General features: G+C 43.6%; 1 protein-coding gene and 1 long non-coding RNA gene across 5 annotated transcripts in view; one reads left to right on the top strand and one right to left on the bottom strand.

The window, feature by feature from the left end:
• Positions 1-1,784, top strand: part of LOC147018841 (uncharacterized) — a 2,430-nt gene extending 646 nt beyond the window's left edge. Inside the window, exon 3 of the long non-coding RNA XR_015062548.1 lies at positions 290-1,784. This is a non-coding gene — a long non-coding RNA (uncharacterized LOC147018841). The remainder of the gene's footprint in view (positions 1-289) is intronic.
• Positions 1-12,500, bottom strand: part of KIF1B (kinesin family member 1B) — a 219,248-nt gene that overhangs the window by 142,606 nt on the left and 64,142 nt on the right. The gene's annotated exons all lie outside the window — the stretch shown is intronic.

Genomic DNA, 12,500 nt, shown 5'->3' with positions numbered 1-12,500 from the left:
ATCTTTACTACACCCGTTAATCCACCCCAAACCAACCTCCTTCATATTCCCTGCTTTCCTTCCTGAAAGTCCCTGTAGTACCATCTTGTTTACCCCGTGTACCCCGCTCCATCCCTCTCCCTTTAACCACAGATATCCTATTGTCTTTGTTTCCCTCTAATTTGTGCTTCCCTCTCCCACTCCTCTTCTCTCCTGCCTTGTTATACGTTTCTGTGTATTAGCTCTTACACGAGACTTGACGTGGTATACAAAGAAAAGAAAAAAAAACAATTACCGTTTTTATTCACAGGTGAAACCAACCTCATGAAATAGAGTTCAGAGAACACCTGGGGTAATGTCTCCAGAAAAAAAAAGACATGGGCAGGGTATGTGAGCAGCAAATTTGATTGGTCAAGATGATGTAAAATGCCATAATATTTTGTCCAAGTATTGCAAAACGAAAGGTTTTATAAAGTGTCAAAAAGGCGATTTGCATTCGAAAGTGTTGAAGTATATAATTAAATTGAAATAAAATAAAGGTTTTAAACGTTGCAGAAACAAAAATTCGGAAGTTTACCGTTGTTGACGCAGCATCTTTTCCACCACCGTATTTAACACGTTACATGAGTTATTTGTGCCTGTTGTTTGTGTCCTTTGTGACATCTTGAAAAACAATGTTTCCTGTTTGGAATGATTTTCAATTTTCTTTGACTGTCGGACAGGCAGACAGAGTAAAAAGAATTATCTCGCTCCTCTCTGCGCATGCGCAAGCGGGACAAATTCAGAACCAAAGTACTGCTAAACCGCAGGTTCGTTTTCCGATTAATGTTCTGATTAGTGCGCAAAATGTAACATTCAATTGAAATCAAGTTGGTCATCGATCATAAACTGACGTTTGTGAACAGACAGACAGACAGAGAGTGAACCAATTGCTTAACTCTGCTTTTTGCTTTGCACGCGCTCGATAAAAATAAACACTGCTATTTGCTTGCAGCAGCTCCTGACACTACTCCTGAAACAGATAGACATGGACCACTGTGTTCATTGGCTTACTTCACGTTCTTGCTTGAACACATGGATCATGATACTGGGATCCTCGGTTCAAATCGCATATACTATGTTGATTTCTTTATCATGTCTTCATCCTCTTCTTTTCTAAGTGAAAAATTTACAAACTACTTCATAAAAGTCCATTTAACAAATAAAAAATAAAAAACCTGTGCCAGTTTCCATGAACTCTTTGGAATATTAAGGACAGCCCCCCCCACCCCCCCCCGAAACAATGAGTCTTGCCTTCGTATATATTCAGGGTATCCTTCATGCCACTTATGCTGCATTTCAGGCCGATTGGTTATTACAGGATTCACATTATTACAACGAGGCATGTAGGATCACTTCCTGTTCTTTTGTAGGCTACATACTGGTGTGGCACTTTCTGAATGGTTGGATGACAATGTATCAGTGTTACCTGTAAACACACAATTGTACTCTTGTCCAGTTTATTTTCATCAAGTAAATGGGTGTCATTCTCATACTTTTTTAAATCATCATTTTCATAAATTTTGTACAGACCACTAAAATAAACACCTTAATTCCAAAATGGTATTCTTTGTACTCTCTCATCATTGTTTATACAATTGATAAAGAGCAGAAGACATCTCACATTGCAGAAAGAGGGCAGAGAGTATTCCTGATCGTGGTTTTATTTCATGTTAACAAAATCAGTGAAGTTATTCGTGTTAGGTTGAAAACTCTGCTCCAGTAATTTTTGACTCTAATAGGCAACAAGCTGTTTATTACCACGACTCCAATCACGTTGCATAGATTGGGGCCAGGTGCCACAAATTACTCAACAATTTTTCAACAAGCTGTTACTTCTGGGGCTCAACCAGTGGTATGGCTGGGACCTCATGTTCAAAAATGGGCAAGACATCAAGGCAATAAGCCTGTTAGAATTTTTTTATTGTCCCAGAAGAAAGCTTGGCAGAATAAACCACCAGTCTATCACATGCTTGTGGTATCATCTCCCCCCTCTCCCTGCCACCACAGCCCACACCGAAGAGCCTTTTTCAGTCCACTGCAAGACTAAGGCCTCGCTTGACTGATGATGTGGAGTGATGGGATGGCGAGAGTTGGCAGTCAAAGAAATTGAACCCAGATCAGCCAATTGAAAAAGAAACAAGTCTTTTCGGAGTAAAATAGTGGACCACTATGCTGATAGAATAAGAGAGGGTGAGAGGTTGGAGTTGGAGGTATTAGAGGGCGATGCCAGACACTGTGCTTTCAGCAAGCAGGCCTCTTCAATAAACAGCACCTATAAGAAGGCTCATAATCGATACTGTCTGTGCTTGTGACTGCCATAGACAGGTCCCCATCAGACTAAACTGACCATGCAACACAAGAAGTTGCATGCTGTGTGTGTGCTGCGGATTACTGTATAGGCCTACAGTATTTTGTTGTAACTGCTCATAAAACGAGGTGGGGATTTGATGGACTTCAGAGGAGGGGGGCATGTAGCAGCTTCAGTGAATCACCGAATGTTGACATCATTTACTCATCATTATATTTTGCGCTCTTTAATACAGGGTATGCACATGATGCAATGGTGCTTTCAATTACTTTACTTAGAAATGCTTGGGTGGGTAAATGAAGCCTTCAATTGAATGCTTTGCGAAGCCATTATAATTAAAACTAATTGCATCTACAGTTCTTGTTTTTACACAAAAATTCTGCATGCTCTCAAAATAACAATTAACCCCTTCCCAGCAGCCACTCGCACCTTGATCTAAGCCTCGTCTCCATTCCATTCCGTTCCACATCCCTGCAGTTGCAAATTAAAAATAATTTTCATAGTGCTAATAAAGACACCAGTCAATACCCACTACCATCTGAATAAAGAAGCATAATAAATAAATAAAAATTCCTTAAAATCTACTCGGACTGTGATGAGGTTTGACTGATGTCTATGTTCTCATGAATGCACTTGGCCCACCAGCTTCTTGATCGCAACACGGAAACGTTTCATTCAGTATGAAAGTAGCTTTACACAGTGGATGTGTCTGTGTTGACCTTGTAAGAAGCCATATATTTATTACATCCAGAGAGCAAGGTTGGGGGCGAGGGAAGGGGGCTTCAAGGAGGATTATAGTAAAGACAAAGGAGGAAAGGGGAGAGTAGGAGTGGTGAGAGAAGAGAGAAAGGAGGAAATAAGAGTACGGGGAGAAAACTCTCGGAGTGTGCTTGATGCATAAAAAAAAATAAAGGAGTCACCAATTCCACCATATTTGCATAAAATCATAATAATAAAGCAATGGCTCCGAAGCTTTTCGACATCTTAAGCCATGGTTTGTTTGTCTTTGTATGGAACAAGGAGTACAAATCGGGTGAATATGGTATTCTTTGCACTCTCTGGATCATGGATATTGTCTTTCAAAAGGAAAATGGTAGTGCTAGTTAAGAGCTGACCACTTCGTCAAGCAAGTTATTGGTGCTCACATAATACGGTGTGGTACTAGCTTCAGGTCACTTTTGTACTCTGCACAAATACCCAGTCGAACAAACCTTCTGAATTGACAAAATTAATAAGATTGTCACGTGACCGAGGTTGAGACCGTGCCCCGGCTGTTGAAATGTTAAGCCATGCATCGGAAGAAGGGAACAACACAGCCATATGCCCAAATCCCTGAGCAATAGTAATTAGTGACTTGTATAACAGAGTGATTTGGAAGCACGATGATGACAGACCATGCGACAATGTCAGGGTACAAAATCATATATCTCTACATTACAATCCAGAAGGAAAAAGACAATCGAACTGCTGTGGCAATCTGTAACCTTCTCTTATCGTGAAATTTATCTCATATTTTATTAACCTTAACCTCATCATGAAAAATGGATGGTGTCGGAGGGAAAAGTGATGTCACAAGATGGCATCGCTGACACCCAGAGTGCTCCAGGAAGTTACGTCACTTCCACCCAAGGTCATTAGCTCATGTTTAAAGTTAACCCAACCGACAACCTCACCATCACTGCCTATTGTCCTCATTCGCACCCAACTTTACACCACTACCGATCCCATTCACCGAGCTATACACCCACAATCCTTTCCATCTTGCCCTTGAACATGAGGCTAAGCTCAAATCTCATGGATCTCTCTCTTACAGGTCATCACCTCAATCCCAAATGTCATTTGGTGAAACAGTCACTGACATCTTGTGCTCTCTTCCATTTCTCCCTCTGAGTTTGAATACCCCGACTGAAAACCTGTCGTCCTTTCACCAACGACGACTCTTCTCACCCTGTGGTGCATCACGTGTTCTCGTCCTCCTGTTTCCGCTTCACCCCAATGTCTAATAATATAATTTTTAACCTGATTGAAACAGCATATAATATTGTTACAGGACCAGCAGCAGGCTCATATACTGTAATTGGTTTTTCATTGGCGTTGTGTGTGTGGAAGCTAAACAGTAACAGAGTCTAAAGAGTTGCACATAAACAGATAGAGAGGAGCGCTTATGAGTGAAGGGATACATAGCAGTTGGTGGTGGTGGCAACCGGCACATTTGAAGAATAACAAAGGTGACAGGTACGACTGAGGTCAGAATAGAGGGAACAGCATCAGGGTATTGGCAGACCATTTCGGCACCGACTCACGTCGGGATGTTAATTCATTTCAACAATGATGCAAAGCAGGAAGGCAGCAGTGCAAGCTTGATTCAAGAAAGAGACAGTTTCCAGATATGGTAGGATCCTTGGTAAAGATGTGCGTAGTGGCAAGCATGGGCACAAGACAGTCCCAACTCAGATCTTGAAGACAGAGGAAGCAGTAATGTGGCCAAAGGACACAATGCTGAACTGAAGCTTGCGCCGGAAGCACTGGAATGCACTTCGGCAGTCATGCTGCTGTTGTGGCGATCATCAGGGGGCAGGACAATACTGTTCTAATCACAGCTGGCACTGTCCCAGACAGGTAAGCAAAACTAGTTACCAGCTCCATCACACAATAACCCAGCTATCTTCGCTCTATCCTTCTATGACAACCCCCCTCTTCCCCAGCCCATTTACAAAATTTTCTGGGTCCAAGACCAATCATTGCCATTGTCTATTTACCTTTGTTTGCACCCTCTGTACATATTGACAGTTGGAATGTTTATCTGACCAATGTGCTTCATCTAATGGTCCTGTGGAGAGTGCTCTTAGGTTAAAGCCTGCAAAAGTTACCTCACTCTTACTCTTACAGCATGTTCCAGGAATGTTCTTGCCATGGAAACCAATTGGAGTTGGGTGTGATATTCCTCCTTATGAACCAAAGTCATGATTGCAGATTCAGCTTCCACATTCTTATCTGCTGGGTGCAACGCATTGTTATGTGAAACTGACTTAACACTAAGCTACACAAACGTTAACCTTAATACTTTCATAACTCGAGAGAGAATCAACAATGTACGGTATTGAAGCCTATTTCTCCCAAAGATGGAAAACAAAATAATTTAATTGCAATCAAATTTTTAAAACGTTTTTTTTTGTCCATGTGTGCCATGTCTGGCATCAGACAAAGTTAACACAAACACAAAGCTGCCCTTGTTGTCACACTCCATTTGGCTGTCCGATGTCTGTTGTCTGTCCTTTCCCTTTTATCTTGTACTGTGTATCTTAAGAACGGAACATTGTAGTGACACAAAACTTGGCAGATATAACCAGAGCCCCATCTGGAGTGTCATAGGGAGAAGAGTGTTTGGGGGGGGGGTAGGGGGTGGGGGTAGGGATGGCAATCTTTTGGGGGAAAGGAGATATTTATAATGGCTTGTGTGATCACAACCAAACTTAGCACGTATAATGGGGGACAATGGGGAGTAAAATAACAGAGTAATTTTAGGGGGGGGGGGGGACAGAGTGTGGGGAAGGGAGAAGGGAGGTTCTCCATATCAAGGTCTGGCTATTTATGTGAACCCTGTGGGCCAAAGTGCTACCAAATGTGGTTTTGATAATGGAGACCTCATGGGGGATTTATGATGAAAAAAATTAAGTTATTCGCTATTAATCGATTTTTCAATTTAATGGGGATTTGTAATTGGAGGAGGGGGGGATCTCTGTAACGCTTAAGTGATTGCCACCAATCTTGGTAGGGATGTGTAGGCCCTATGGGAAGTAGATTAAGGTGGGGGGGGTTAAGAGTGGGGGAAGTGAAGGTTTTGAAAAGGGGTAGGGGCTTGTTGCTCTTGATGTCTTGAGAACAATGGGGGTGTAGCACGTGGACCCCCCCCCCCCTCACGCTTGGCACTCGTTGTGACAATATCGAGCATGATGATCAACCATTGCTTGAATTTGTCCTTTTAACATGCGTGTAAGATGACTCACTAATTGGACAGTTTCATCAGCAGAAGGCATTATTCATCAGCTGATAAGGTCAAGACCTTTACATTCAGTGCTGAAAGAACATTGGGAATGAAGACTTCTGTGCTGGTATCACGGTGTTGATAAAGGATGTACTTGCATTTAAATGGAAGTAAATGTGCAGAACAAGTTTACTCAATGGCCGAATAAATTAATGGCTGCTTAACAAAAGTATTATCCAGTTTCATTCAACAAATGTTTCAATAATACACTTGTCCTGATACTTGCAAAACAAAAAAAATAAAAAAAAATAAAATCCATGACAATTATCAAGGTTTTCAAAATAACAATTCCAATTGTGTTGATATTTACCAGACTCGGCGGTGTAATGGTTAGAGCGTCCACTCTGAGTATGGGAGATTCAAACCCCGGTCGAGTTATACCGAAGATTTCAAAAATGGTACGTGCTGCTTCCTTGCTTGACATTCAGCATTTAAAAGGTTAAAAGCATGGACAATCCTCATGGGTTGGCAACCATGGGGAGGGGGAAATGCCCCACTGGGCACGGTGAGAAAAGCGGCGCCATTGTGGTGACGTCGCTGGTACCCAGAGTTCCCTGGGAAGGGACGACAGCACTTACCCCAAAATTCAGTGGCTGTGTTTGTCTTTTCTAACAGTCCTGTGTTGTGTCACGTATGTTCGTCTGTATGCCCATGGGTGTGGCAGCTCCGTTCCGAGCCTTAGATCATGTTAAAATTAAAAAAAAAATTAATAACAACATCCACATTTCTCAACTGTGAGTTAAAATAATTCCATAATTATGCTCCTCTCATTAGTCTCAAATTTTCACTCACTATTCATTCACTACCCTTTATTAAACCCACTCACATGCACAGAATTACAAAGTAGTTTGCAGGAAATGATATCCTTTGCAAAAGTAAGACATTACTAAACTTATGTAACCATTACAACACTTCATCAGTCCCGATCTCACGTCTTCTAGCTTTAAAACCGAATTGACTCGTACCTCTCGAGGACACTTTCTGGCACTCAGGCTTATTTTCCAAGCTGTCTGCCTCTGGATCTGGATTATTCCCAATTATTTACCCTTTGCTCCACCCTTTCTCAGAAAAAGAACCACAAATATAATTGAGAAGATATTCCTCAAAGGCATTTATGGAAATTTACAATTTATTTGTTTATCACAAATGAGTCAATGATAATGACACCAGGATGGAGATGGTGGCATCTCATTCTTCTAACATTTGTTCAGCTCATCCCAGGATGGGAGGGAGGTGGGGTTGGAGGAAAAAAAAAAAAAACATCCAACAATGAATTCCCATATGTATACCACTCAATCGAGTGTGGAAACCATCTAAAACCAATTATCCATTATATACGATGTTTTACCCATTACTTTATCCCATTAAATATGGAAAAGATTCTTTGCCTTTATGTCCTCCACCACCACTCCCCCACCCCCTCCCAACCCCCACCTCCTTACATTACAGAAAGCAGATAGAAAACATGAATTTAATTATATTTAATAATGTTTTCCTTCTTGATTTTGTGGAAACCAAGGTTGGCAAAATCATTGCAATCTCCCACAACAAATTTGGGCCTGACTCTCGTATCGAAGACAGGTCAGGGAGCTCTGTCTTCTACCACCTACTTTCTGGTAATATTATTACTTTCTGGTCCCTCTGCCGTTTTCCTTGCTCTACCCCCCCCTCTACCAAACCACTTTCCCCTCCACCAAGGTTTCTGGAGGGTGCATGCAGTCTGCCAGTAAACCACTTCTGGTAAAACTCTGAAAATCCAGGCTCACTGCTCACCTCCATACATTTGTTTGTCTTTTCTTTCTCATGTGGAATCAACCTCTTCAGTCTGTTCAATGTCATTCTTCCCTGCAGGGCTTCAAAATGGCTCTTTACCAGAACTTCAGGTCATCCCACGTATATGCAGTTGGTATTTTCTACTCTCATTACCCCTCCCCAAACCACCAACTTATTTTGCAGGTAAGTGTGTTCAATCGTGTAGTGTCGAGGCTTAAGGACGAGCTAGAACACAGAACAGATCAGGATGTAACATAACAAAAACCAGAAGGGCACTCGGTACAGCACATGCCTCCGCCACGTAATGCCTGATCCACGAGAACATATCGGGCCAATTACATTTTTCAAATATCATGCTATACAGTACTATATCGTTTTTGGGCCTCAATGGTGAAGAATCACTTTAAAAATTCAATAATTCTCGTATCCAGATCCAGATCCAGATTCGGATCTTCACCAAAATTGAAGCAATTCTTCCTCATCACAAACCCAACATGTCCACCACGTTTCGTCTGAATCCGTGCACAACTTTTTGAGATATCGTGCTCGATATCGTTTTTGGCCTGATCTCTGGTGAAGAATCACTTTAGAATGCTAGTAGCCGAATCCAGATCTTCACCAAAACCTAATCAGTTCGTCCTTGTCATACACCCAACCTCTCCACAAAATTTCATCGGGATCTGTCCAAAACTTTTTGAGATATCCTGCACACAAGCAAACAGACAAACAAACAAACAAACAGACAAACAAGAAGAAGACGTCATACAAAGCATTATACTTGCAAAATCCATAAAACAAATTTGACCTCAAAAATAATTGGTGGTTAAATTCAATGACCAAACATGCAACTCCTCTTCAAATTTCAAGTCAATCGGATGAAATTTGAGGATTTTATAAATCTTACCAAAGTTATTGGCCTTTTGACCTCAAAAACAATAGCCTTCTTTCCTTATGACAAACTCTACCATGTGGTGAAGTTTCATGAAGATCGCTTTAAAATTGTGACCTGTAGGTAATTGACAGACAGACAGACAAGCCGGGAGGCGGACATGGGTAGTCGCCTACCCAATAGAACCTGACGCGATGGGCCCGTTCGATGGGGGAATGACCTGAGGATTAAGCACAAGAAAATTCATGATTCTAGCTTCAAGGGTTAATGCTGCAGATTGTTTTTTCATTAAAATACCCCACATTTAGAGGTTTTTCGGCCGTTGCTAGGCAACGGAGGGGTCCATAGCAACGGTTCTTTCTCACACATAACTAGGACATACCATGAACCTACCATACCAGTTTCATGTATATCTGACTCATAGTCTCTGAGATATAACGAACTTCGTTTTTTTATTGTTTTCGACCAGGGTTCATTCAAAGTCTATCTTCTCCAACAGTTTTCATAGGATCCGGCTGGAAATTTTTGGCAATATGGCTGAATGTACTGCCCACAGTCGCTCGTGGTCCGATATTTTATTTTCGAAAAAATTAATTTTTTATGATTTTTCAAAAATTTCAAAGTCCCGTTGCTAGGCAACGGTGGTGTCCGTAGCAACGGTTCTCATTTGCACACAACTCGGTCATGGTATGAACCTACCAACCAAGTTTTATCGAAATCGCCATTGTATTAACGGAGCACTGGACCGAACAGAGGGACAGACAGACAAGCATATCGACGGAAATACTGATAATAAGGGTAGAACAAATCTCAAAAACAAAATTTTTTTTGAAAAAAAATTTTTTTGACTCGATCGACTACCCAACAGACAGAATACCAAAATCGACTAACTAATATGCAAGTAACAAACAGGAAGGGGTGAAAACATAACCTCCTTCACCTTCGGTGGCAGAGGAAAATAGAATGTCACTCGGTGGAGCGCATACCTCCACCAGGCCGAACAGTTTACATTTTATATCCCACTGATAGGCCAGATCTGGATCCAGATCTACACCAACATTTAATAAATTGTCCTTGTCATACACCCAACCTGTCCACCAAGTTTTGTCCAAATCTGTCTGTAACTTTTTGAGATGTCCTGCTTATAGAGAGACAAACAGGGGTGAAAACATAACCGCTTTTCACCTTCAGTGAAATTACGGCAGAGGTAATAAGCAGGGGGACACGAACAATATGTTTGAGGGACAAAACAGAGGGAGAACTGGAAAAATAAGGGATGTGGGGAAGAATGAGGGAAAGGGGAGACACAGGAGTTGAATAAGATGGATGGAGCTACACACTCTCAATCACAGATGTGGAAGGCAAAACTGGAAACCCTGGAAGAGGTGTGCTTGTAAAGGGTTGTCGGGGTAGAAAAGATCATGATTATGGATACGAGATAACCTGAAATTGAGGTGAACAGCTGTCTTGAAGCCCTAGAGGGACGAATGACATCGAAGAGAGTGAGGAAGTTGGTTCCATAGGTTGGAAAAAGAGAGCTATGAATGAGTGGAAGTGGGCAGTGTGTCTGGATTTTTGGAGTTTCACCAGAAGGGGGTTAACTGTTAAACTCCATGCACCATTAATTAATATACACCGCAGAATTAATATACACCAGGAGGTTGACTCAGCCTGTCATCCTTCCGAGGTCGGCAAAATGAGTACCAGTGTACTAGTAAGGGGGACACTGCATCAGCGGTATAGCCGCGTCCCAACCAATGATGCAACCAGCAGCCACAGGCTGCACTCGATTGCAAGAGATTAACATCTCTATGGTCGTAAAAACAGTTCTCAGGGTAACCAATAACATTTATAAACTGAAGAAGGCTCTTCCTCTTCTGGCTAAACAGTTGCAAAGGATCTGCCTATTATGCACGAGCTTAGCAGAGCTACAGCACCCTACATCTCGGTAGGATTGTACTGCAGCCAATACCGGGAGGATAATTTAATACTTCATATTACAGAGAAGTCCACTGTGGAGAGGGAACATCCACGGACATGTGTTTCGGGCTTATTGGCCCTCGCCTTATGAGGAGGCCTTTTCTTCACAAAAAAGGAAAAAAAAAAAAAGCATTCTAAACACTTAAGTCAGTTGGGATGCGCACCTTGACCCCACAGTCCAACAATACTGTCCCATAAGCATCCACATCATCCAAAGGCTGAAGTACATCGTCAAATAAACACACACACACACACACACATCCTAACCTCGAAGGATCAGAATTCATGGTCATACAAGCTCGCTTATTCCTGCACTCACTCCGGCCTCGCCCCTGCCTGCACTCGCCCCCTCCTGCACCCTCTCTGCCCTTGACCCTTCCTGCACTCTCTCTGGACTCACCCCGGCCTGCACTCTCTCTGGCCTCACCCCTGCATGCACTCTCTCTGGCCTCACCCCTGCATGCACTCTCTCTGGCCTCACCCCTGCCTGCACTCTCTCTGGCCTCACCCCTGCCTGCACTCTCTATGGCCTCGCCAATGCCTGTACTCTCTCCTGCCTTGCCCCTTCCTGTACTCGCTCCGGCCTCGCCCCTTCCTGCACTCGCTCCGGCCTCGCCCCATCTTGCACTGGCTCTGGCCTCAACCCGGCCTGCACTCTCTCCGGCCTCGCCCCTTCCTGCGCTCTATCTGCCCTCGCCCCTGCCTGCGCTCTCTCTGGCCTCGCCCCTGCCTGCGCTCTCTCTGGCCTCGCCCCTGCCTGCACTCTCTCTGGCCTCGCCCCTGCCTGCACTCTCTCTGGCCTCGCCCCTGCCTGCACTCTCTCTGGCCTCGCCCCTGCCTGCACTCTCTCTGGCCTCGCCCCTGCCTGCACTCTCTCTGGCCTCGCCCCTGCCTGCAGTCTCTCTGGCCTCGCCCCTGCCTGCACTCTCTCTGGCCTCGCCCCTGCCTGCACTCTCTCTGGCCTCGCCCCTGCCTGCACCCTCTCTGGCCTCGCCCCTGCCTGCACCCTCTCTGGCCTCGCCCCTGCCTGCACTCTCTCTGGCCTCGCCCCTGCCTGGACTCTCTCTGGCCTTGCCCCTGCCTGCACTCTCTCTGGCCTCGCCCATGCCTGCACACTCTCTGGCCTCATCCCTGCCTGCACTCTCTCCGGCCTCGCCCCTTCCTGCACTCGCTCCGGCCTCACCCCTTTGTGCTTTCTTTTTTTCAAATTTTTCAAAATTTGGATTTTCAAATCGCCAATCGGGCAGATTTGATCAGAAAGCCCTGGAGAACAGAAATGCCAAATTTGATGCTTGTATCATAATTTGCACGATTTTTCTACTATATACTGCACTATCTCTGCCATCTCAGTTCACAAATGCAACCAACTTTCATCGACTAAATTTTCACCCTATGTTACCTCCTACATAGTCATTATCTGCTCCTTCAACCTACCGATTACAATACTGAGGTGTGGCATTTCTATATATTTCCTCCAGTAAAGA

Source organism: Eptatretus burgeri, chromosome 10, assembly GCF_056783735.1.
Source record: "Eptatretus burgeri isolate ZD-2024b chromosome 10, Ebu_testis_v1, whole genome shotgun sequence".
Classification (NCBI taxonomy): Eukaryota; Metazoa; Chordata; class Myxini; order Myxiniformes; family Myxinidae; genus Eptatretus; species Eptatretus burgeri.
This window is presented reverse-complemented; position numbering and strand designations above follow the sequence as displayed.